Below are 25,806 nucleotides of genomic sequence, written 5' to 3'. Positions count from 1 at the left end.
TGGACTGAATTATAGCACTGGCTTGCCTGGGTCTCCAGCTTGCAGATGGCAGATCATGGGACTTCTCAACCTCCACAATCATGTGAATCAATTTCTCATAATAAATCTCTGACTCTGTTTCTCTAGTGAACCCTGATTAATACAGAAAGGCTATAGCACTAAATAGGGTTTGGAAGACCACTTGGTTTCCAACCACAGAAAGACTTGGATGCCTTGCTAAGGCACTGAGACATAGATCAGCTGGAAGTGAGGGGCCATAGAAGGATGCTAGGCTGGTGCATGACATGCCAGATGACTGTATTTTTTTTTTTTTTTTTGAGACAGAGTTTCGCTCTTGTTACCCAGGCTGGAGTGCAATGGCACGGTCTCGGCTCACCGCAACCTCCGCCTCCTGGGTTCAAGCAATTCTCCTGCCTCAGCCTCCTGAGTAGCTGGGATTACAGGCACGTGCCACCATGCCCAGCTAATTTTTTGTATTTTTAGTAGAGACGGGGTTTCACCATGTTGACCGGGATGGTCTCGATCTCTTGACCTTGTGATCCACCTGCCTCGGCCTCCCAAAGTGCTGGGATTACAGGCTTGAGCCACCGTGCCCGGCCCCAGATGACTGTATTGGAAAGATCACTATGGGTGACAGCTGAAGGCAGGGAGACTGGTTGTCAAACAAATCCAGGGAAGAAAAGTGAGATTTGACCAGGTCATCTCTTTACCAGATGACGCTGAATACCTGCTGTCTGGAAGACATTTAGCTGATTGAATGTCTGATGAATTGTATAAAAGACAATAGGCAAGTGTTCAAGGAAGATGGCTAAATCATAGTCATCAGGTTTTGTTTCCAGGGAAGCTTTTTTTGAAACTAAAATGTATTCATTCATCTCATCATTCATCTTTCATTCAAATATTGTGAACTGAAAACCTCCTGCTTCAGGTGCAAGATTTGACCAGACACACAGAACACCAAACTTGGCTCTGACTGTGCTCAAGAATTCTGTAGTCTTGAGAAGGAGGTGGACTCCTAAACAGATCTTTGTCTAACTGTGTTGAAGCATTTTGATGAGAGCCAAGAAGGACTAATCCAGCCTAGTGAGAAAATCTTCCCATTGGGGATCATGTCTGAGCAAAAAACTTAAAGGATGAGGGGGAATTAGCCAGGTAAGAAGTAAGGACAGGTGCTCCAGAAGGAAGGAAAAGCAGGAACAAAGACTTAGAGACAAGCAAGACAGCAGCACAATTTGAGGAACACTTCAAGGAGTTAATGTGACTGAAATGTAGTCTTCAGTGCGAGGAAGAGTGGAAGAAAAGCTCAGCAAAGTAGATACGGGACGTTTTCTGAATTTCTGTAAATGAAGCAATGAAAGGGGAAACAGGAAAGAATTCGAGAAGATGTTGGCAAGTTCATGGTGCATTTTCCCAAATCCTGAATTCCCTGTTGCTTACTCCTTGGCAAGGTAACCACCAAGTGCCAAAGGGGAAAATTGGATTGTTCGCTTTTTCTTTTTCTTTTTTTTTAAATCACACTAATGAATCAATATTTCTGGTTCCCAGTAGAGGCTCTCTATTTCCTTTCAGCTCATTTATTTTACAGCTCAAGATGTACAGCTGGGGGATCTTACTTTTCCTTTGATGATCTGAAGCTCATCCTTTTCAAGACTGGTTGTTGCTCACCCATGCAAGGCTACTGTTCCATGGGAAATTAAATTGATAAACTCTTCCATGTCCTCCAATCTTCCCTGCTATAAATTTCAAGCAGCAAAAAGAAATCCTGTCATTATCAAGCAGAGCAGCTTTACTATAGGCACTTTCAGTGTTTGGAGAAAACACAAAAGGTTGGGGCAGCATTGAGACAACCCCAAAGCCTCCAAGAACTCATATCTGATACCAAATATGGCAAATATTGATTATTTGTTCCCTCTAGGTATTACACAATGTGTTGAGATGCCAATTTATTTATACAACTACTTATCAGTGTACAGCTAAGACAGGAATCTAGGAGCATCTGGATACTTTAAAATATTCCTGCTTTCCTTCCCCCTGTCTCCTAGCTGGGTGCATGTTGCAGATCAAGGGTAGAGGATGGAATCATTGATCTGCACCAAACATTTTTATAATCTTCTGTCTCTGCACTACCTGTGCAACTTCAGGTAATCAGTGGGGAAAAAAAATAACTCTCCAAAAATCAACCTGCTAATTTTGCCTTCTTCTTTGTATCCAGCGCCTAGCATAAAGTTACTGGTTTTTCCACTGAAGGTCTTTTGAATGATGACAGTTCCATGGGAATGTAGATGTGCACATTGGGTTAGGGGATAAGTTAGGCCAATGAATTTTAATTATTTTTAACTATAAAAGTATTTTTTTCCAAAACACAAAAATAAATATTTGAAAGCTCTGATTAAGCCAGGACTGGGGCCCAGAGCCAAATACATCAAATGCCCCTTCTATCCTACTGTTACAGCCCTTAAAGATGCTACAAGAGGCATCTTGAACATCACAGAACAGAATTTCTTAAGGTCATGACCCTGAAGACATATTTTCATTCAGTGTCCTCTCTATTGTGGCGCTCATCAGGTGACGCTTGGCCCACTGTCATCACAACCCCCTGCCTTGTGATATCATGGAAACTAGTGCTATCCTAGTTCTACATTCCGTGAGGAAATTAAGTGCTGGGGGCAGATGGTGAGGAGAGAAGATCAGTACATTGTAATTAATTTTATCAGTGTCATGTAATCAATAGAACATGTTTATTAAATTATCTGTACTCAGTGGAGTTCAAATATAAAACAATTTTTCTTCCGCTGATATACTGAATAATTTCCTCTCAAATCTTTCTTTTGCCCCCTATTTATATGTTGGATATGCTCTATATCTTCTTAATCTCAATTTAAATCCTCAATCTCATTTCCAACTGAATGCCCATTTCACTTTCTGCTTTTCCTCAGATTCAGACCCAGCCATGGCCAGAAGAGGGAGGGAGTATGTTCTGCCTTTTCTTCTTTTTTTAGGATGTTTTTTTCCTCTGGTATGCTCAAACAGGAATTGCTAATAAGGAGATAGAAGTAGACTTTTCACATAACCGGCACAGCTGTTGCCTCCCTAGACTGTCATTACCCTCAGTAAGAAAGGCTCTCCAATGGAACTTATGGGTAAATTTACTGGGTCTTTAAAGGGAACCTCCACTCTGTACAGGGGAAATCCACCCCAGTTTGACATCTTCCTAAACCTTTTAATGGTTTCATATCCAGTCTCTTATGCCATGTGTCATCACATCTATCAGCCAGCAGGAGGTACCCACAAGACAGCTCAATCCCAGGAACCTTCCAGGTCTACTTGACTTGTGTGAAACTCACATATACTTGGCCATGCCCACTGCTGAGGCTAATCTCCCCACTTGCATCTCTACCCACCTTTCTTTTTCACTACTCAAATAGGCACAAGTGGTAGATCATCAATCGTGCTAATTCATGAGACTTCCAGCCAGGAAAGGAAATATAATGTCTATCTCCATCTTCTTACAGGAACCACCCTCATCTAAAGAATGTTTCCTGTGGAACACAGACCTCTCCATCCCCACTGAGATGAGAAAGGCTGACAATTCACTACTCAAATAATTTTCCTTCAGTCCTTCTCCTTATCACACACTACTGCCCACACCCAATTGTCTTATCTACATAAATTCATACACAACAGAGGGAGATGATAAAGGAAGTGGAGCTATTGAAAACTCAGATAAGTACTTGCCTTCCAAATATTTTTGGCTCATCACAAAATTTGGGGTACAGAACTTTGTCCTCATTTGTAGATCCTAATTCTCAACACTGAGGCAACAGGAAAAGTTCCTTAACATTCTGTTATAAAAAAAAAAAAAACAGAGTGTTTGTGACTTCAAAGATTTTCCTAAGGTGGATGATAAATGGCTTTTGACCTTTGAGAGCTTGTAAGTCAGTTGGGAGTCAAGATACATACTTGCATGCACACATGCACACACACATGCATGAAATGTTAGCAAGACATATCAACAGGCCACAAGTTCTTAGGGAGTCCTAGGAGCATGGAGTAGACTTTTGCTATTGTGATTGAGAGGGAACATAAACCCCTGTAGATTGGGAAAAGGTAAGTATACACCTAGGCCCTGAAGGAGCACTGCCCAGGTCATGGTGTGCTGGCAGAAGAAAATGTAAGCAGGGCATCTTAGGATGGCTGATCTGCTATTTGGCTGTCCTGGGAGTATCATACAGGGATGGGACAGTCAGGATGGGACAGTCCTGGGTGCCTGGCTGCAGAGTCTGGAATTCTATTTCTGGCAGCTGGAGACTCATGGGTTCTTGAGCTAATACAGGACAAGATAAAGGCACAAGCAGGGGAGGAGGAGAAAGGCAGCAAATTCAAGTCAGTCCTTTAGTTCTGTCTATATGAGGGTTAAGGAGGTGATTTAATCACTTCAATAGTCACCCACAGACCGTCCCTGATGAAAAGTCAGGACAAAAGACTGTGTTCCATGGGAACAGGCCAGGACACAGAGGATGTCACAGAATATGAGAAGTTGTGCCCACAGCTGATCATTTGCAGGCACCCGGCATGCACTCATGGCCTTCCCTTGGCCCAGCCACAAGAGAAGGATAAGTCAAATCCTAATCCTGTATTCTTTTTGTGCCTAAATTCAAAGTTATTTCCTCCCTTGCCCTGCTTCCGTTGTGTACTCTAATGTCATGTTTTAAATGGAGCCCAATTATTTTTTAGCACCCCATACATGTTGGATGCCCGAGTTATGAGCATAAACCTCCACAGGGCTTTTCAGAGACCCTCAGAGTGACACCATATCAGGAGAAGAACAGGATACCAGGGGATGCAGGGATAAGAAGACTGTTGAGATGTTTAGGCCCCTGCCCCATGCCATCTTGAGTCACTCAGGCACACAGTGCTTTGTCAGATGCTTGAGGTATTTCTAATTACATGTGATTCCTACTTCCTTCTTCCTAGCTGTTCCAATGACCAATGGCTGTGCCCACTTCTTTGGTTCTGGGATCTCACCCACTTCAGCAGAACTTATTGGTTCCTGGAGACCAAAAGAAAGACAGGAAGACCAGAAATGATGGTGGCACAGACCTCAACAAGGAGCTGTCTGGCCACTTGATGGATGAGGCTTTTTCTAGACTCCCTGATTCCAGAAGTTGGGCCTGGACAGCGGGCATAATGGTGTGAGGCATGGACCTTGTTTTCAGACTAAAGAGTCTGTCTTTCCAAGGGCTGACTCAATACTCTGAACTAAGAGATGATGGGAGAATGTCCTCTCACCTTCGGATACAAGGAATTTGTTAATTCTTTTAGTTAGGCATCTGTTGTCACTTCAGGAGAGAGGCAGAGAGGCCACAACACTGAAGTGAATTCCTTAGGTTCAATGTGAGACAGCCAGAGTTGAAGTTTGGAACCTAAAGTTGGATAAAGATCAAAATAAGCTTCTCTGAGTTGTCACTACAGTCGATAGAAGGTACTAAATTCCAAGTGGAGGGGGCAGTGTGTGACAGACATGTTTACTGGTGAGACAGATGGCTTCCTTCTACCACAGGTTCCCATATTCAGAGAAAACCCAGGTTAAGAAATGCAAAAAATAAAAATCCAAATCTGAAACTGTTTACAGTTATTATAGAGTTAGTGATGATGTTAATATTTTTATTTTAAGATTAGTATTTGTATTGTAAGATAAAGCAAACAAACAATTACATGATTTTCAAATTCTCTCACCCCAGGTGTCCTTGAAAACTGGGATTCTCCATGTGGGAGAAAGGAGATACAGTTGTGAAATAGAAAAACATTTAGTGCTGAATTTAAAGAAGTGTTACTATGAATTAATTATGTATTTTATTTTAAAACAAATATACAAATGAAACAGAACAAACTTCCTAACTGTATGCAATTAAAAGACATAGAAAAGTCTAGAAATATTGAGTATCTCTGGTACCTAGACTTTAATATTAAAATATTCTTTCCCTATAAGAGAAATGAAGGTTCATTGGAGCTAATTCAAGATCAAGTGATGAAATACATAAGATGAACCTGAAAAATGTCATCAAACCAGATAGATTTTTTACTATCAAAACCTACTAGAGGCCAGGTACAGTGGTTCATGCCTATAATCCCACCTCTTTGGGAGGCTGAGGCAGGAGGATCACTTGAGGCCAGGTGTTCAAGACCAAAAAAACCTTTTTTTTAATTAAATGAACGTAGTAGCACATCTATAGTCCCAGCCACTCACAGGGCTGAGGAGGGCTGATAACTTGAACCCAGGAGTTCAAGTGCATTGTACCCCAGCCTGGGCAACGGTGAGAACCTGTCTTTTAAAAAGACAGAAAAAAGAAAACCCCCAGTTGATTTTATATATTAATAATACAACTAACACTGACTTTATATTTGATATTAAGAAATTATTATTTTTGCTATGATAATGATATTGGGAGTGGGGGTGGGGGTGGGAGGTGGAGGTTCAACTCTTATTATTTTTTTTAATGTAGATATTGATTCAGCTTGGATGTTTCTAAAAGCAGAACCTGAGACAAGTACTTGGTTTCAGGTAGTTTATTTGAGAGGTGATCCCAGGAAGCAAGAGTCAAGTACCAGGGAGAATAAGACAGAAAAGGAGCAAAAGCCAATCAAAGGCTACATCATCAAAGTCAAAGCAGTGGATGTCGGAGGTCTGATTCCCTGCAAACCTCTGAGAAGGACACAGAATCCTCCCAGAATTGTTCATCTGAAGGTTGAGAGTCTGGGACATTGTCTCTCAGCTCCCATTCCCCATTGGATGAGTTGATAACTCCCCATATTTCAGAGAAGGCCCTGAGCCAGAAAGTGAATACGCCCATAGCATACATTTTAGGAGTGACTTTGTCACTGTCAGAGAGAGTCTGACCTCCACAGAAACTTTTGCCACAGCTGCAGATGAAATCAGAGATGAACCAGCAAATGTGATACGGGAACTTCTACTACAGATTCATGTGGTAATAATTACAGACAAAACAATCTATGCCTGAGATTGGTAATGTGGAGGGGGGTGCATGAGGCTCTAGATTAAATGAGCATGGCCAAGAATTCATACTTGCTTCAAGTGGGCTAGGGGTGCATAGGGATTTGTTATACAATTCTGTCTACTTTTGTAAATGTTTAACATTTACTATAACAGGAAGTTAAAAAGAAGGAGAAGAAAAAGGGGAAAGATGGAGGAAGGGAGGAAGAGAAGATACAGGAGAAGAAGAAGGAGAAGGAAAAGGAAAAGAAGAAAAAGAAGAAGAAAGCAAAGGTCCTGGAATCAGAATCTTGGCTCTGCTAAATTGGGCAAGGTGAAGAAACCCTCCAAGTCTTGGGTTTTCTCATCTGAAAAAAAAAAAAAAATGAGCTAGTGAAAGAACCTACTTCCTAGAGTGTATATCTATAATCAAAGTGCATTCACTGTTGCACTTCCAAATAGTCAAACTTATTGGTCATGCACATAGTAAGTGCTCAATAAATATTAGCTATTACATTGTTATTGTGAGAACTCCATGTCCAGACAGCAGGCAAGGGTAAGCGGGCCTAATCTGGTTGACAAGGGAGAATTGCAGGGACAAAATGATCTCACAGTTGTGCTGTGATTCTGCTCACCTAACATATTTTGAAATGCTCAGAAGAAAAAGAAAGTACAGCAGACTCTGTGCCATACATGTGCATCTGAGGGGGACACTGGTAATTAAACATGAGACCCCAGTTTCTCAGCACACATCCAGCGTTCCCCATTTTTAAAGTGTGGGATGCTAACCCCTGTTCCCCTTTCAGAAGGGGATGACACCTTAGTTGCCTACCAGGAATGATAGAGAAGGGCACAGCATGGTGTCTGGCATGGAGTAAGTGCCTCAGAAACAGTGTTTGTGTTGAAATAATCATCGTTCTGTTGCTGTTGCTGCTGCTGTTTTTAGGAACCATTTCTCCCTCTCTTGGCATTGAGACCCCCATGAGTCTTTAGCCCTGGATCCTTAAATAAGCATCCCCTCCTCATCTGAAAACTATCTATGCTCAAAAGGCCATTATGAGATTTGGAAAAAAACAGTGACGAATCCTGTGAGCTACTGAACACTGTGGAAACAGACACTTTTATTGTAAAACCTTGATCAGCTTATGCTGCTAGGAAGTGAAAGACTAAACTTCTCAGCTTTTGAGAGTCAACTGGAAACCGCTTTTTTATTTCCATCCTTGTTGCAGTCTTTCTAACATGCATCAGCCCAACTTGCTGCTTTAGACAGTTTAATCTTTGAAGACTTTGACCACATTATGCCTCAGAGTCATCTTCTGACCACCTGTAACTCTGCTCAAGTGGAACCAAACACTCAGAAGTCTCATGACCTCATAACATTCCCAAGGAGTTGTTTTGTCTAATGAATAACACTTTCCTTTCTTGTCACTTAATCTCCTACACATGAAGAACTGAGTGCTAGGAAACAGTTTGGCTATTTGAATATTCTAATTAATAATTTTTTTTTAATTTCACTGGCTTATATAAATCTGGTTAATATAAAAACCCTTATCATTCAAGTCCAAGTTTGTATTCAACCACTTTAGTGTCTGAAATGGCTATGTTAGAAATGGTGCCTGAATTATACTCATTAACTAAATCCTGTTACCTTTATTGAGGAATTCTGAACATTTTCTCTATAATTAGAGAGATTGCTTATTTATGTAAAAGTTACTAAGCTCTCTTGACCTATAGCCCCTCCACCCTTAAGAATCTGATGAAAACCATGAACCTTCATCCCTGGAAAATGTATATATGCCCATGTACTGCTTGTTTCTCTCCCTGCAAATCTTGTACAGCACATCCATGGACCCCTAAGAGTTCCAGGAACTTCAAGTTAATAATAAAAACTGGTTAGACTTCCTCCCATTGCCGAATGGTTAAACTTTTTCATAAAAGCAGTGATCCTGGATGCCTCTTCACATAGAAACCACTCTTGTTTTGACATACATACGCCTCTGTGAAACTGTAACCACAATCAACATAATAAAAATATCTTTCACCTCGAAAATGTTCTCATGATCCCTTCTAAATTTTAGCAAGTAGGCAAATTTGTAAATATAGAATCCTTGAATATGAAACATGAGATTGATAATATATTTGTCTCTTTTTACAGAAATACCATACTGTCTTGATTACTATATCTTGATATTAAATCTTGAAATTAGGTTAGTTAATTTTAGTTCTCTACTTTGTTCTTTTCAGAGTTTTTGGCTATTTTAAGGCATCTGAATTTACATATGAATTTTAGAATCAGCTCGTCAATTAAAAAAAAAATCTGTTGGAATTCTGATTAGGATGACCTGGAACCTGTAAATCATTTTGTCTTTTTTGTTTTGTTTTGTTTTGTTTGTTTTAATTTTCTGGTCCAATCATTAATATTTCCTTTTTCTGCATACTTTACAGTCCTTTTAAATAATTTACAAGGGAGAAATCTGAAATCATTGATTGGAGACCTTCCTTCTTTTCTAATATAGTCATTTACTGCTATAAATTTTCCCATAAGTACTGCCTTAGCAGTATTCCACAAAGTTTTATATGATGTATTTTATTTTTCTTTAGTTTAAAATACTTTTTAACTTCCCTTTTGCTTTCTTTCTGTCCTATGTGTTTTTCAAAATATACTTTTTTTACTTCTATTTGAAGATTTTTTTCAAAGAGAGCTTTCTGTTATTGATATCTAATTCTATTGTGTTCAGAAGATGTTTTGGGTGACTTAAATAAATACATTTGTTTAGACTTTTTTTCATAATTCAGAATATGACTGATCTTGATAAATGTTATATGTTTACTTGAGAAGACTGTGTATTCTGTTCTTCTGCTGTTGTTGGGTGGAAAATTCTATAAACATCAATGAAATCGAGTTAATAGTGTTTTTCAAATATTTTATATCTTTCCTGATTTTGCCTACTTATTTTACTCATTCTGAAAAAGATATATTAAACCCCCATTCTTATATTGAATTATGCCAACTAAAACTGAAAAATTTGTCTACTTTATCTTACAGTTCTGTCAGTTTTTGTTTTACGTGTTTTTATAGTCGCATTAATATTTATAATGATTATGTACTCGTGATGAACCAATTTAACATTATGAAGTGACTTTATTTATTTCTGATAATATTTGCTCTAAAATCTGCATTGTCTGATATTAATACTGATAAGCCAGCTTTATTTTGATTAGTATTTGCACGGTACAGATTATCTTTCATCTTTTTACTATGCCATATAAGCTATTTGTGTATTTATATTTGAAATGTGTTTCATATAGGCAGATTATACTTGAGTCTCTATCTTTTAAAAACCCAGTCTGACAATTTATCTTTTAAGCATGGCAGATTATAGTTGAGTCGCAATATTCTAAAAATCCAGTCTGACAATTTACCTTTTAATCATGACATTTCGAATGTTTACATTTAATGTGATTATCATTGTAGTTAGGTTTAACTCTATCATCTTACTGTTTGTTGCCTCTATTTTTCCATTTGTTCTTTGTTTCCCCCTTTCTCTTTTTCTGCCTCCTTTTTAATTAATTAAATATTTTTATGGTTCCTTTTGACTTTCTTTATTGACTGATTAGCTATAACTTTTTGTTGTCATTTTAGTGGTTTTTTAGGTTGTTAGTATGTTTCCTTAATCAGAGTCTACCTTCAACTGATATAGCACTTCGTGTTCATGTAGTGCTGAAACTTACACATGTAATTTAATTGACTGCCCATAAAGTCCATGCTAGCCAGGTGTTAATGTCCTTATTTTAAGGATGAAGGAATCAAAGCTTAGAAATAATTGCACAATTTCCCAAGATCAATCCATTATTTTGACATATAGAGAATGAAACACTGTTACCATTTTTGACCTTGATACATTTATAGGCTAATAAAGAAGAAAATGGCTATGTGTAGCATCTTAGCTAAGGAGACATGGCTTTAAAATGCCACATCTGTTTCATAAATCCAAAACATTCAAGGACTATCTGATTTAATAAAATATATATTTTATCTACTTTTAAAATTAGAAATATAAGTTCTTGACTGTGGATATTGGGCCAGATATGAATTCACTTAAAAGTTTAAGAATGGGATCCATATTGCCTGTGGTGTCCTTCTCTTCCTCCCAGAAGCTCCAATTCTTTTGTTTGTTTGTTTGTTTTAGTGCTTCCTCACCTAACAGTCAACTTTCTTCTCTGTTTTGAAGCTTCAATCTGTGATATGAAACATATTTCCTCTGGAGAATACCAGGAAGCTCCCATGAGTAGCCATTAAACAGCTGCATATGGGCAGAGGTGACAGATACCAGTGGTTCATGTCTTTCAAAGAGGGAGACAGGCACATTTCCCGGTGGGGCCCCATTTATAGAAAGGAAGAGCTTATCTTTGCTTAGGTAATGTGTGAACTCCACTACAATGTTGATTGTGGTTATAGTTTCATAGAGGCATATGTATGCAAAAATTTATTCAGTTCTACACTAAATATGCACAGTTTACTGGATGTCCATAAAACTGTTTTAAAAAATTTAGAGGCTCAATCAATATTAATACATGCTTCCTACCATGCTGGACTAGATTTTCACACTCCTTTGAGAGTTTACTCATTTGCAGGGAGTTTGAAAACAAGAAAATAATGCTGCAGATAACACTGAACAGAATATAAAATTTCCTATGATGTTTCAGAGGGTACATTAGACTCCATTAGTATCTCGAGTCATCAATATATGTACAGATTATCCTTTTCTTAGGGGGTCAGCACTTTTGGATAAACCATTGGCAGCTTTATCTTGGATAAACTTTAATGTTCAGATAGATGGAGAAGGATCAAATTTTTCCATACACAAACCATTAAAAATATGAGAGTAAGCCGGGTGTGGTGGCTCACGCCTGTAATCCCAACACTTTGGGAGGCTGAGGCAGGTGGATCACAAGGTCAAGAGATTGAGACCATCCTGGTCAACGTGGAGAAACCCCATCTCTACTAAAAATACAAAAAAATTAGCTGGGCATGGTGGCGTGCACCTGTAATCCTAGCTACTCAGGAGGCTGAGGCAGGAGAATTGCTTGAACCCAGGAGGCGGAGGTTGCAGTGAGCTGAGATCATGCCATTGCACTCCAGCCTGGGCAACAAGAGCGAAACTCCATCTCAAAAAAAATGTATATATATATATGAGAGTATCAGAATCTTTCATCTTCCAAACCAGGTTTCTGTCAGAGAAAGATGTAACAAATCAGCAAGGGGGAAAGGTGAGAATGAACCTTACTTGATTAGTCAGACATCAGTATGAACTCACATGTAGCTTGATCAATACAGATATAGATATAGAGATGCAGATAAAGAAACAATTATAGATATGCATGTATATATAAGTTAGCATACATGCATGAGCCTTCCTAGGTCTGTTCTTGTGAAGGCCTAGAAGAAATGACATCCCAATAGCCATAAGCACACTTGTGTCCAGGTCTTGGTTTCTAATATCATTCTCCAACAAAAGGAACCAGGGTTCCTTGGAGAAAAGACTGATTCTACAGCTAGGGAAGAGAAAATACAATGTGATGCTGGAACATCGTATAATGTCAGAAGGCAAGAAGTGCCCCCAATAAACAAAAGGATGGGGTCTTGTCAAAGGAACACAGGCATCAACCTGAAAGAGATTCCAGTGGCTAATGCTGGAACAATTTGAGCAACGAAATAAATAGCATAGTATTGGATCATAGCTCAAAGTATGAAATAAATATACACAGTAACATATGTATGTATATTACATATTTTAATAATGGAGACATATATCTTCTTTACAGAACTAATAATAATATATGTAGATTGTCCCCTATTCAGAAAATAAGGTTTAATTTCCTTCCAACCTTGAATATGGGCTGGACTTTGTGACATTTCCATAAAACAGGATATAGAAATAGAAAAATAGTAACTTCACAATGGAGAGCCCTGGCAGACACAAACTTAACTAATTAATCAAATTTATGATCTTCAGTGGTAAGTCATGTTGTTCGCATGTATCCCCTGACATGCTGTGACAAGAAGGCCCTTCATCTCTGTCGTATGCTTCTCCAAATTCATAATACCAGTTTACACATGAAGAAAGCATCCTAGAAACCCAAATTGAGGGGCATCCTATAAAATATCTGACCCTTCCTCTTCAAAAATGACAAAGTCATAAAATAACAAGGGGAGACAGAGAACCTGATACAGACCAGAGTCTATGAAGATATACAACATAAATGCAATGGGGTATACTGGATGGGAACCTGAAATGAAAAAACAAATACGGGAAAAACAACTGAAATCTAAATAGTCTGGAGCTTACTTTATAGTAATATACCAATATTTATCTCTTAGTTTTGAAAAGTGATCTACAGTTATATAAAAGTTTACATTAGGAAAATCTGGGTGACAGGTATACAGGCAATCTCTGTACTCTTTATAAGTTTTTGTAAACCTAACATTATTTCAAAATGAAAATTTATTTTTAAAAAGCTTCTCTTAAAATCGGCTTCATTAAAATCTTCACAAGAATAATAAAAGGTTGTCATGATGAAAGTGGTCAATTGGGCAAACGAATACTGACATTCAATTGTGGCTCATGGCATGAGAATATTAGGAGGTGATAATACTGTTGTTCTCTTTTACCTAGCCCCAGGAGCACCAAAATCTGCATCTGCCCTTGAAATGGTCCTGGCTACCTCTTTTATCACTCTTTAGCAAAGAAAGAAGACCATGGTCTGAAACAGCCATAGACTGCATGTGTCAGGATCTCTCATGACAACTGGGTGGCCCAGAACTTGGCCTGCCTGGTGGCTCACAGAACAGAGTTCTGATAGTCTAAGGGCTGATGGGTTGGGAAGTGAGCTGGCTGCTCCATAGCTTAGTGAATCTTCTCTGTTTAAGCAATCTTAGCAGTTCTGCCAGCTCAGTATCTTAATAAACAAGTCTTAGACATATTCAAACGTATGCCATGCCTCTCAGGAGGGAGATCACATGCTTATCCAATTTGCCAGCTAACAGTTTGGCCATCTCATTGTCTGTGTCTCAAAACCACTTCGAACAGACACATTGCTCATCCTGAGTGATGCTTGATGGCAGCGTCGGCAGCCAGACCTCGTTTGGTAAGTTCTTCTCTATTTTAGTTTTTAATGTTCTAAGAGAAGAGCTTACTTTCAAAGGATGTGAGATGCCCAATCAACTTCAAATTATGCTCTCTGCAAATGTCATTAATCTTGTGCCAGCTCCAAGGATTAATCTGTGACAAGCTTTGCAGAGTTCCCAGCACTCACTTTTGTCATTCATCACTGTACACACCAGCTGATCTCCTCCACGACTCCTTTAAACATCTTTTTTCACCACAGTAACCCAGTCTCCATGTAAAAGATCTTAGTGATTCATGAGACATTATTTGATGAGATGAACTCTGTTTAAGTTCTGCAGATAGCAATGAGGCCCTCAGAAAGTGAATTCCCATTTTGAGAGCCTACAGCTGAGGAGGCATCAGGAGCTAAGTTTTTCAGCAGGGCAAGTTTTTTTAAAAGGCCCTCTGAGCAAGTGCAAATGCCCTATCCCTCCTGATGCTCCTGCTGGCCCAGATGGCTGAATGTGGCTCTCCTGACATAACCCTCTACTGTCATCCACTTGCCCATTGATAACATCTCCCAACACTTTGTCACAGAGTCACCAGTCTTTTAGTGACACTTGGGCTGATCAGATAGCCCCGTATTCTATGCTCACCCACCAGACTAGCCTCTGAATCAAGAGCTGCCACATAAAACAGAGAAGAAAAGTACAGAGGAAATCCTCGTCCTCAGCTTGGGTTTGCTGATCTTCCATTAACCGAAGTATACATAGGATGATGGTCAGTCAGTCTTTGCATCTGTGGAGGATTTGTTTTCATGGCAAGCAAGAGAAATTCTCTTTATTTACCATGACACTGTGTGGTTTCAGATTTATGTAATGTAAAACAACCTTTATCTCAACTGCCATTGACCTGATTTAAAAGCAGCTCACATCCTTGACAGACAAGAATGCTGTCTCTCAAGACTAGGGGATTGATTGGAGGGCAAGGAGGGGTAACAAGGCCAGCCACAACACAAGAGGAAGTAGGAGGGGGGCAGCCTTGCCCTCCAGTGGAAGACTGTTCCTCAAGACGGGGGCAGGTGAAGAGAACATGCTCAGGCTGATATAAAATTTCTTTGCTCAGGCTTATATAAAATGTTTCTTGCCCCCAGATGGATGTCAGCTGACATCCATGCAGGGGACAAGAACATTTTATTAAAATATATCAGTCTGGGCAAAGTCATCATAAAAGGTAGTGAACTGACTGGGCATGGAGGCTCACGCCTATAATTCCAGCACTTTGGAAGGCCGAGGCAGGCAGATCATGAAGTCAAGAGATGGAGACCATCCTGACCAATATGGTGAAACCCTGTCTCTACTAACAATACAAAAATTAGCTGGAAGTGATGGCACGTGCCTGTACCCAGCTGCTTGGGAGGCTGAGGCAGGAGAATCGCTTGAATGTGGGAGGCAGAGGTTGCAGTGAGCTGATATCGCACCACTGCATTCCAACCTGGCTACAGAGAGAGACTCCATTAAAAAAAAAAAAAAAAATGAGGTAGTGAATCTAAGACAAAGTGCTGGGGTATCAGTTGGGGAGTTGGGGGCAGAGGTGGGATATCTAGGTTCAGCTGTATCCAGGCATCCAGGCAGAAAGCTGGCATCTGGAAGTACAGCAGACAGACTCTGGGCAGTACATATAGCTGTTAAGAGCACTTGCCCCAGAGACAGGCTATGGAGCATCATCAATTCTAGTGATTCTGCTTTGGTCGATATGTGCCATTCCATTCTCTACCTTTTTTTTTTTTTTTTTTTTTTTTTTCTAAATAGTGGGCCGGGTGCAGTGGCTCAAGACTGTAATCCCAGCACTTTGGGAGGCCGAGGCGGGTGGATCACGAGGTCGAGAGATCGAGACCATCCTGGTCAACATAGTGAAACCCCGTCTCTACTAAAAATACAAAAAATTAGCTGGGCATGGTGGCGCGTGCCTGTAATCCCAGCTACTTAGGAGGCTGAGGCAGGAGAATTGCCTGAACCCAGGAGGCGGAGGTTGCGGTGAGCCGAGATCGTGCCATTGCACTCCAGCCTGGGTAACAAGAGTGAAACTCCATCTCAAAAAAAAAAAAAAAAGAAAGAAAGAAAAAGAAATAGTGACTATGCTTCATGGATATGAGTTTTTCAGCTTGAGAGCTCATGTCTCCTCAATAACAATTACTCTGTCCAATAATCTGCAGAAGGGAAAGGCTAAAATTCAATACCTAGTCTACAAAGTAAAGGAGAGAGAAGATAAAGAGAGCCTCAACCATCAGAGACTCATGGTCCTTTCCATTTGCTGCCTCTCTGTTAAGCAATTCCCTTGATCATAGATTCATTTTTCAACTCAATAGAGACAACTCAGTAGAGGCAAGCAGTATTGAGATGTGTCTTTTTCAGCTTTAACATCCCAGCCCAGGGGGTTAAGGGGAGGAAGAAGTTAAGGAGAGACTGCCTAAGATAAAATAGTCAGCTCACAAATTTTCTCCATCTTCTCACCCAGAGGATTTTTGCATTGCTTTGTTAATTTCCCGCTGTCATCAATAGTGACTGTTGATGCCATCAAAGGTAGCTGTCCAAGACATGAACAGGTGTCCCACAATTTTTACGTATTGGAATATTAATCCCCAAATTTACATGTTAATGGAATTTGGATTTGGGGCTTTAGGGAAGTAATGAGGATTGGATAAGGTGATCAAGATGGGGTCTCCATGATGGAACTAGTGACTTTACAAGAAAAGGAAGAGAGATCTGAGCTACCTCACTCTTACTCTCTCTACGTGATGTCCTCCACCATGTTACGATGCAGCAAGAAGGTCAGTGCCATGCTCTTGGACTTCTCAGACTTCAGAACTATGACCTCAATAAATCTCTATTCTTTATAAACTACCCAGGCTATGGTATTCTGTTATAGAAACAGAAAATGGACTAAAATAGTTGGCTATGGCTGCCCCATACAAAAGTAGTGTATATAGCACAGATATGCTGGACAAAGGGACATGTTATGTCTCAGGCATGAGGATTCCATCATGCTACTCAGAACAACATATAATTTAAAATGTATGAGGTGTTCATTTCTAGGAGTTTACATTTAATATGTTTGGACTGCAGTTGACTGTGGAAGAGCTAAAACCATGAAAAGTGAAACTTCAGATGGAAGGGACTACTGTAAACTTTGTTGCATAAAAATTACATTTAATATAGGATGAAGGCATATTTTAATATTTTTTTTATTTTATGGAGTGAGGCTTCCAAAAGTAATAATTCCTTTGGTCTTTAAATTTGTTTTAAATTTTGCTTGTCAGGGTAAGGGATCTTCAGAGTTAAGAAAAGGGAGCTACCCCCATAAAGCAACACTTTGGACACTAGGTATTTGTATCAGGTAAGGCAAGCTAACCACTGTAACAAGCAACTACCTAATTTTAGTGACTTAACACAATAACAGTTCATTTCTCGTTTATACAATAGTCCACCATGCATATTCCTTGTTAGGGGATTCTCCTGAGTAAGTTTCTTTTGAGTGACAGATTAGAGACTCAGACTCCCTCTAACTGTGGCTCTACCTTCTCTGGATCTTTGGAGTTTCTCTTTTCAAATGAAAGAGAGTATGGAATGGCATCAGATGGACTTTAAGAGTCAGACTTAGAAGTCTCATGGATGAACACTCAATTTCACAGTGCCTCTGACCTGAGATGGAGGGACTGAAGTCTAATAGTATATACAGAAGGAACAGAATAGCCCATGGTGGACTCAAAGCAGTCTCTACCTTGGTGTTCATAGCATTCATTCATTCATTCATTCATGGAGAAGGAATCTCGCTCTGTCACCCAGGCTGGAGTGTGGTGGTGCAGTCTCAGCTCACTGCACCCTTTACCTCCAAGGTTTAAGCAATTCTCCTGCCTCAGTCACCCAAGTAGCTGGGACTAGAGGCATGTACCACCAAACCCAGCTAATTTTGTATTTTTAGTAGAGGTGGGGTTTCACCATGTTAGCCAGGCTGGTCTTGAACTCCCGACCTTAAGTGATCTGCCCACCTTAGCCTCCCAAAGTGCTGGGATTATAGGCATGAACCATCGTCCCTGACCCATAGCATTTGTAAAGGTGGTTTATTTTATGCCATCACATATGTTCTAAACTCATGAGAGGGTGTGGACTTCCTCTTTGATAAGGGGCTTTGATGTTTAAGAGGAAAACAATTGTATTTGTTTTATTTTGAGGAATGTATCTCGCTGCATTCTCATGTTTTCTCTTTCCAGTTTGTTATAGTTCACTTCTAGTGCTCTAGCTGATTTCTTAGTCCAGAGCCAACTCTAACCATTGCAGTGACTTAAGCTTACCCATAGCCTTCTGTCTCTCATGCTCTCAACTCAAGGCTGACTTTAGAGGTGGCAAAGACTTATCCACAAGCATGCTAAGATCAGGCAAATCAACTCCATTCACACTATACCCAAAGACATGCTTTGGGAAACAGTTCTAGAGGCCCATTCTATGCAACTATTAAATATTAAAGCAATGTTTATCAGGACCAGTCAAGGTCCCAATGAAGGCATGATCTTGAACACAATAATTAATTTGCCCTTTGGTTATCTTCTTTGTAAAATAAATACAGTAGAATCTACCTCATAGTATGATTGAGAAGATTCAACAAGATAATGCAAGTAAAATGCTTAGCACACTATTAGGTGCATAGTAAATGCACAATTGCTCAGTTCATTTCCTTTACAAATGGGATCTATTTTATATTAGTCAGCTTCCTTATTTGCAAGACTTAGAAACTGAGTTTGGCTGATTTAAGTAGAAATTAATTCCTTGAAAAACTATGGGACAAATGAAATAAGCCAGACACAGAAAGACAAATACCTTATTTTCTCACTTATATGTGGAATCTAAAAAAGTGGAACTCACAGGGGCAGAGATTGTCATTGGGGGCTGAGGAGAGGGGTGAGACTTGGAAGATGCTGATCAAATAACTCAAAATTTTAGTTTGGAGGAATAAGCTCCAGAGAGCTATTTTACAACATGGTGAATACAATTACTAATAACAATGTACTGTATATTAAAAAATTGCTAAGGGAAGAGATTTAAGTTTTCTTACCTCAAAAACATATGTGAGGTAATGGATACATTGGTTAGCTTGAATTCACCATTTCACAATGTACACACATATCAAAGCATCATGCTGTATAGCATAAATATATACAATTTTTATTTGCCACTTAAAGAATTAAAAACTGCAAGGCAAATGAATTTGTATTGGAAACTTCTTCCTCTTCATCATTATGAGGAGGATATTTTTTCATTTCTTCATTAAAAGATATCATTAAAAAGTAAAATAGAAAGAAAGAAAGAATATGGGTACCTCACAGAATTTCCAGAAATGATAACGAATGGGGCATGTATTAACAATACCCCATATCACACATCAGAATGATTTTTGCAATGGCAGTCATCACCACTGCCAGGCTGTCACCAAAGCTTGTATAGCCAACAGCACTGACAAGCTGGTGGATTCTGATCCCAGAACTGGTACCTATCCTGCATCTAGAAATCAGGAACAGTGGCTGCCACTGCCGCTACCTGTCAACAAATTGGATTCTGGGCAGCACCAGCTACATCACATCACTAGCCCCCAATTCAACATTGAGGCTCTCATTATCTAGGTCACATGTCCATGCCCTCCATGCAAAGGAGTCTGGGAAAGCAAGTACAGTCAGCTCTTCATAGGCGTGGGTTACACACATTTGGGCATTCCAAGAATCACAGATCAGAAATATTTGGGGAAATAAAGAATGGTTGCTTCTATATCAAACATGTACAGACTCTTTTTCTGGTCATTATTTCCTAGACAATATGGTATAACAACTATTTTTCACAACATTTACATTATGTTGGCTATGATAAGTAAATCTAGAGATGATGTAAAGTACATGGGCGAACAGGTTATGCAAACACCACACCATTTTATACCAAGGAAGCAAACACAGTGAGTACAGCTTACCTGACAGGTGAGGAATTCTTCTCCCATTCCAGAGGTCCATCTTTCTCTTTTTATCTTTTGTGGTTTGCCTTTCTTCATTGTCCAAATGATGCATATTCACTGACGAAAATAAAACAATACAAATAAGTAAAAAAGTACAAAGGAAAACATAAAGCTATACAAAACAATATAGTCAAAATCCCAATAGATACATTAAAATTGGAATACTAAAAGTATTTAAATAATCCAAAAAGAAGACAAAAAGGGAAAACAGAGGAACTAAAAATAGAAAGGATAAACAGAAAACAAACTTTAAATGTTAGACCTAAATGTAAGTATAATGGTAATTGAATTAAATGAAAATGGCCTAAACACACAAATTAAAAGAGATTTTTTCTCGTCTTTTATTTTTATTTTTTAAAATAGATTTTAGAGGGTACACATGCAGTTTTGTGACATGGGTATATTTCCTAGTGGTGAAGTCTGGGCTTCTAGTGCAGTCAACATGTGAAGAGTCTATACTGTATCTGTAGATGATTTCTCATTCTTCACCCTTCCCCCAGCCTCTCACCCTTCCGAGTTTCCAGTGGAAAAGACAAATTGTTGAATTGGATAAAAACTCTAGCTCTAATTCTCTGCTGTCTCCATAAGCCCACTTTTAATATGAAGACACCTCTTACACGTAAAAAGATGGTAAAAGCCAGCACTAAGCAAGCAACAGCCGGTGTAGTTGCATTAGTACTTGACAAAGCAGATTTCGAAGCAGGAAAAAATTACTGGGGATAAAGAAATTACAAAAGGATTAAAAATCCAATTAACCAAGAAGACATAACAATCTTAAATGTGTATGTACCTAAAAACAAAACTTCAAAATATATAGACCAAAAACTGAGAAACTGAAAGGAAAAATAGACAAACCCACAAATATAGTTGGAGACTTCAACACTCCTCTCACACTAAACAACAGAACAAGTAGAAAGAAAACTAGCAAGAACGTAGAAGAACTTAACACTACCAATCAACTGAACACAGTTGATACTTATTCTATAATATGTTCACCAACAGCAGATTGCATATTCTTTCCAAGTGCACATCAAGTGTTCACCACATTAGATGATAAAACAAACCTTAACAAACTTAAAACAATTGAAATTATACAAAGTATATTTTCTGATCATAATGAAATTAGAAATAAGTAACAAAAAGGTATCTGGAAAATCCAAAATATCCAAATTAAGAAACACACTACTTAACATCTATTGTTTAAAGAGAAAGTATCAAGTGAACTTTAACATAGTCTAAATGGAATGAAGATAAAAATACAGTATATCACAACTTGTGGTATGTAAGTAAAACAGTGTTTGTCAATTAGTCTACGGAATTAAATGTTCATATTGGAAAAGAAGAAAGATCTTAAGTTACTAAAAGCTTTCACCTTAAGAAAGAAGAATAAAATAAAAAAGCAAATAGAAGGAAAAAATAATACAGGTAAGAGTAGAAATCAATGAACTAGAAAACAGGAAAGTGAAATAAAATCAAACACTGCTTTAAAAAAATAAATAAAATTTAATAAACCTCTGAGCATATTGACAAAGAAAAGGGAGAGAAGACATCAATTATCAGCGTTGGCTCTGAAAGTATGATATCATTACAGATATCACAGGCATTAGAAGAAAACAAGAAAATATTAAAACAACTCTATGCATATACATTTGAAAACTTCGATGAAATGGACCATTTCTTAAAGCTACAAACTACCAAAATTTACTCAAGGAATAAAAAAGATAATATGAATAGTTTATAATTATTTAATAAATTGAATTAATAGTTAAAACCAATAAAAAACAAAACTCCAGACCCATATGGTCTCAGTGGTAAGTATATCAGATATACAAGGAAGCATTAATATTATTCTACACAATATCTTAACAAGAAATAAAAGAGACATGATTACTTCCTAACTCATTTTATGAGGCCACACTATGCTGATATCAAAGCCAGACAAATATAGTACAAAGAGTTATACACTGATATAACTCATGAGCATATATGCAAGAGTCTCCAACAAAATATTTTTAAATTATTATTTTTTTATTTTTTAACTTTTTTATTTTAATGTTTGTGGGTAATAGTAAGTGTGTATATTTGTGATATTTTGATACAGGCATGCAATGCATAATAATCACATCAGGGTAAGTGGGGTATCCATCACCTCAAGCATTGCAATATATTTAAAAATGTATTATGACTACAAATACTGGGTTTATCTCAAAAATGCAAGTCTCACTTTAGATTTGCAAATCAAATTATGTAATTCACCATATTAGCAGACTCACAAAGCAAAACCACAAGATAATTCTTGGGTGACCACTAGACAAACAAAACATATCAAAAAAAATTAACATTTTTATATGTTAAAAATTCTCAGCAAATTTAGAAGAAAACTTCCTTACTCTCATAAAGAGCATCTATGAAAACTTCCAGCTGACATCCTAATGAGTGTTTTTTCTTCCTATGACTTACCAGTCATAGGAAGATTGATGCCTACTCTCAACATACCTATTCAACAGCATACTGGAAGTCCTAGCCAGTGTTATAAGTTATGAAGAAGCAAAGACATACAGATTCAGAAAGAATAAATTAATTTGGTCCTATGTGCAAATTACTTAATTTTCTGTCTGTGTACAGAAATCCTAAGAAAACTACCTAAAAGCTCCTGGAACTAAGTGAGTCCAGCAATGAAGCCAAGAAAGGTCAATTTTTAAAAAGTTAGTGTATTTCTGTTTATTAGCAACCAACAACTGGAAACTTGATTTAAGATTTCAATAAAATGACAAATACAAAAAAATTAATGAAATTATAATAGTTCCAAAAATGAAATGCTTAAGCATAACTCTAACAAAACTTATTCAAAGTCTGTGTTCTGAAAACTACAAAATTCTAACAAAAAAAAAAAATCAAAGAAGACCAGAGTAAATAGAGGTACATATCTAATTTATGAATTGGAACATCTAAAATAATCAAGAAGCCAATACCTCCTAAATTTATCTATACGTATGTACAATTCTAATTAGAACCCCAACAGAATTTTTTGTAGATACAGACAAGCTGACTTGTTATTTATATGTGGAGGAAAGGGAATTAAAATAGATACAAACAATTTTGAAGAAGAATAAAATTTGGAGGACTAACACTATCTGATTGAAGTACTTCTTATAAAGCCACAGCAATCAAGACAGTGTGATCCTCAGTAAAAGAATAGACACATAAATCAAATGGGATGGAACAGACAGTCCAAAAATAAACCCACACAGATGTGGTGAATTGATTTTGACCAAGAAGTGAAGAAAGGATAGTCTTTTAACATAGTGTCGAAACAACTGAACATCTGTACGCCAAAAGCGAATTCTACTTAATATTTACACCTTACACAAAAAGAAAATCAATATGGATCATAAGACTTAATTTAAAATTACAAAACCTTTAGAAGAAAACAGAAGAAAATGTTCATGACTTTGAGTTAGGCAGAAAGTTGTTACATACAGCACCAAAGACATAATCTATAAAAGATAAAATTGATGTCAGACCTCATCAAAATTGAATTTCTGCTCTTTGAAAGACACTGCTAAGAAAACAGAGAGACAAGTCACATACAGTAAGAAAATATTTTCAAATCACACCTCAGGCAAAAAGATTTACATGTCCAATGTATTAGGAACTCTTATAACTCAACGATAAGAAAACACACCACCCAAATTTTAAAATGAGTGTGGAGAATTTGACTAGACACTTCACCAAGGGAGACATACTGATGGTAAATAAGCACATGAAGAAATATTCAACATCATTACCCATTAGGAAAATACAAATTAAAGCCTCATTAAAATCACCTTTGAAGAGGTTCAATTTTTTAAAAAACAAAAGCAAACCATGGACAACACCAAGTGCTGGAGAGAATACTGAACAGCTGGAACTCTCATACATTGCTCTACCAAAAATCACACAGCTATTCTTAAAATCCATTCGGCAGTGGCTTAGAAAGTAAAGCATACACTTACCATATAAACTAGGAATTCTGCTCCTAGTTGTTTTCCACAGAAAAATGAAAACTTAACTTTACATAAAAACCTGTGCATGAATGTTTATAGCAGTGATATTCACAATTGTTCAAACCTGGAAAGAACCCAAATGTCCTTCAGGTGGTGAACAGATAAACTCTGGTACAAATAACTCTCATATAGAGTTAAGGTAACTGATGTAACTCTGGTACATCCATACGATTAATATCATGCAGCAGTAAAAACAAACAACATAAATACAATGACAACAAGGATAAACATTCAAGGCACTCTGCTGAAAGACAAAAGCTAGTCTCAAAAGGTGACATGCCTTATAATTCTACTTATACAATATTTTGGAGAAAGCAAAACTATAAAGACAGAGAACAGAAAGTGGTTGCCAGGGGTTAGGGTTGGAGGAGGGGTATGTCTACAAATGGACAGCAGGATGGAATTGGGGGACTGATGGAATTGTTCTGTATTTTGACTGTGGTGGTAGTTAGACGGATCAGAGTGAAATATTTCAGCACTTGATGTTGTCTGTATTTTGCTTTTGTTTTTAGTTTAAAAAAATTTTAACCTCTTCAGTGATTTTAATGAGGCTTTAATTTGCATTTTCCTAACACATGGGTTAACATTAATAAAATGTTCACCAAAATTAAGTTAACATTACAGTAGGTTAATTTAATAAGAAACATTTACTAGGAAAAAGTAAATGAAAATCAATCAGAGAAAACTAGAGATGATATGGTGGCTTTTCAGATATTTTTATGCACACACACAACCTCAAATGCATACATAATATTTTTTCTCTCTTATACTGTTTAACTGATCAACAATATTACATCTTGGTATTTTTCCACACGTATTCCCTTGTCTCAGAACTGGGAAGTCACTATGTACATTGGACCGGAATGTTTCCCTTTAAAGATCTTTTTTGGAACGCACACTATATTTGACTTAAGTGAATACGTTGAATCCACAGAACCAAAAACTCCACTGGGCAGGAGCAGTGCAGAGCATTAGTCCATTCTTGCATTACTATAAAGAAATATCAGAGACTGGGTAATTTATAAAGAAAAGTGGTTTAATTGGCTCTCAGTTCTACAGGCTGTACAGGAAGCATGGCAGCATCTGCTTCTGGGGAGGCCTCAGGAAGTTTCTAATCATGGTGGAAGGCAAATGGGAAGCCAGGCATGGTGCATGGCAGGAGGAGGACCAAAAGAGAGAGAGGGAGGGGAGGTGCAGCATGTTCTTTTATTTTCTTCTGAGACAGAGTCTTGTCACCCAGGCTGGAGCGCAGTGGCACAATCTCAGCTCACTGCAACCTCAAGTGATTCTCCTGCCCCAGCCTCTTGAGTAGCTGGGACTGCAGGCATAGTGCTATCACATTCAACTAACGTTTTGTATTTTTAGTAGAGACAGGGTTTCATCAGAAGAGAATGCCAGTGCCAAAGGAATGGTGCTAAACCATTCATGAAAAATTTGCCGCTGTGATCTAATCACGTCCCACTCGGCCCCACACCAACATTAGGAATTACAACAGGACATGAGATTTGGTTTGGACACAGGTCAAGCAGTATGAGATCTTCCGCAGCAATGGATCGTGAGCCTCTCAGAGAGGTGTGGTGAACACTGGGGGAACACCAGCATTATT

At 38.1% G+C, this 25,806-nt stretch overlaps 1 long non-coding RNA gene across 2 annotated transcripts in view; it reads right to left on the bottom strand.

The window, feature by feature from the left end:
* The window catches only part of LOC141580731 (uncharacterized), a 307,631-nt gene that overhangs the window by 33,684 nt on the left and 248,141 nt on the right, over nt 1-25,806 (bottom strand). For both annotated transcript variants that reach the window (XR_012513023.1, XR_012513024.1), the window contains one exon: nt 20,113-20,211. This is a non-coding gene — a long non-coding RNA (uncharacterized LOC141580731). The remainder of the gene's footprint in view (nt 1-20,112; nt 20,212-25,806) is intronic.

The sequence above is a fragment of the Saimiri boliviensis genome, chromosome 12 (genome assembly GCF_048565385.1).
Source record: "Saimiri boliviensis isolate mSaiBol1 chromosome 12, mSaiBol1.pri, whole genome shotgun sequence".
Taxonomy (NCBI): Eukaryota; Metazoa; Chordata; class Mammalia; order Primates; family Cebidae; genus Saimiri; species Saimiri boliviensis.
This window is presented reverse-complemented; position numbering and strand designations above follow the sequence as displayed.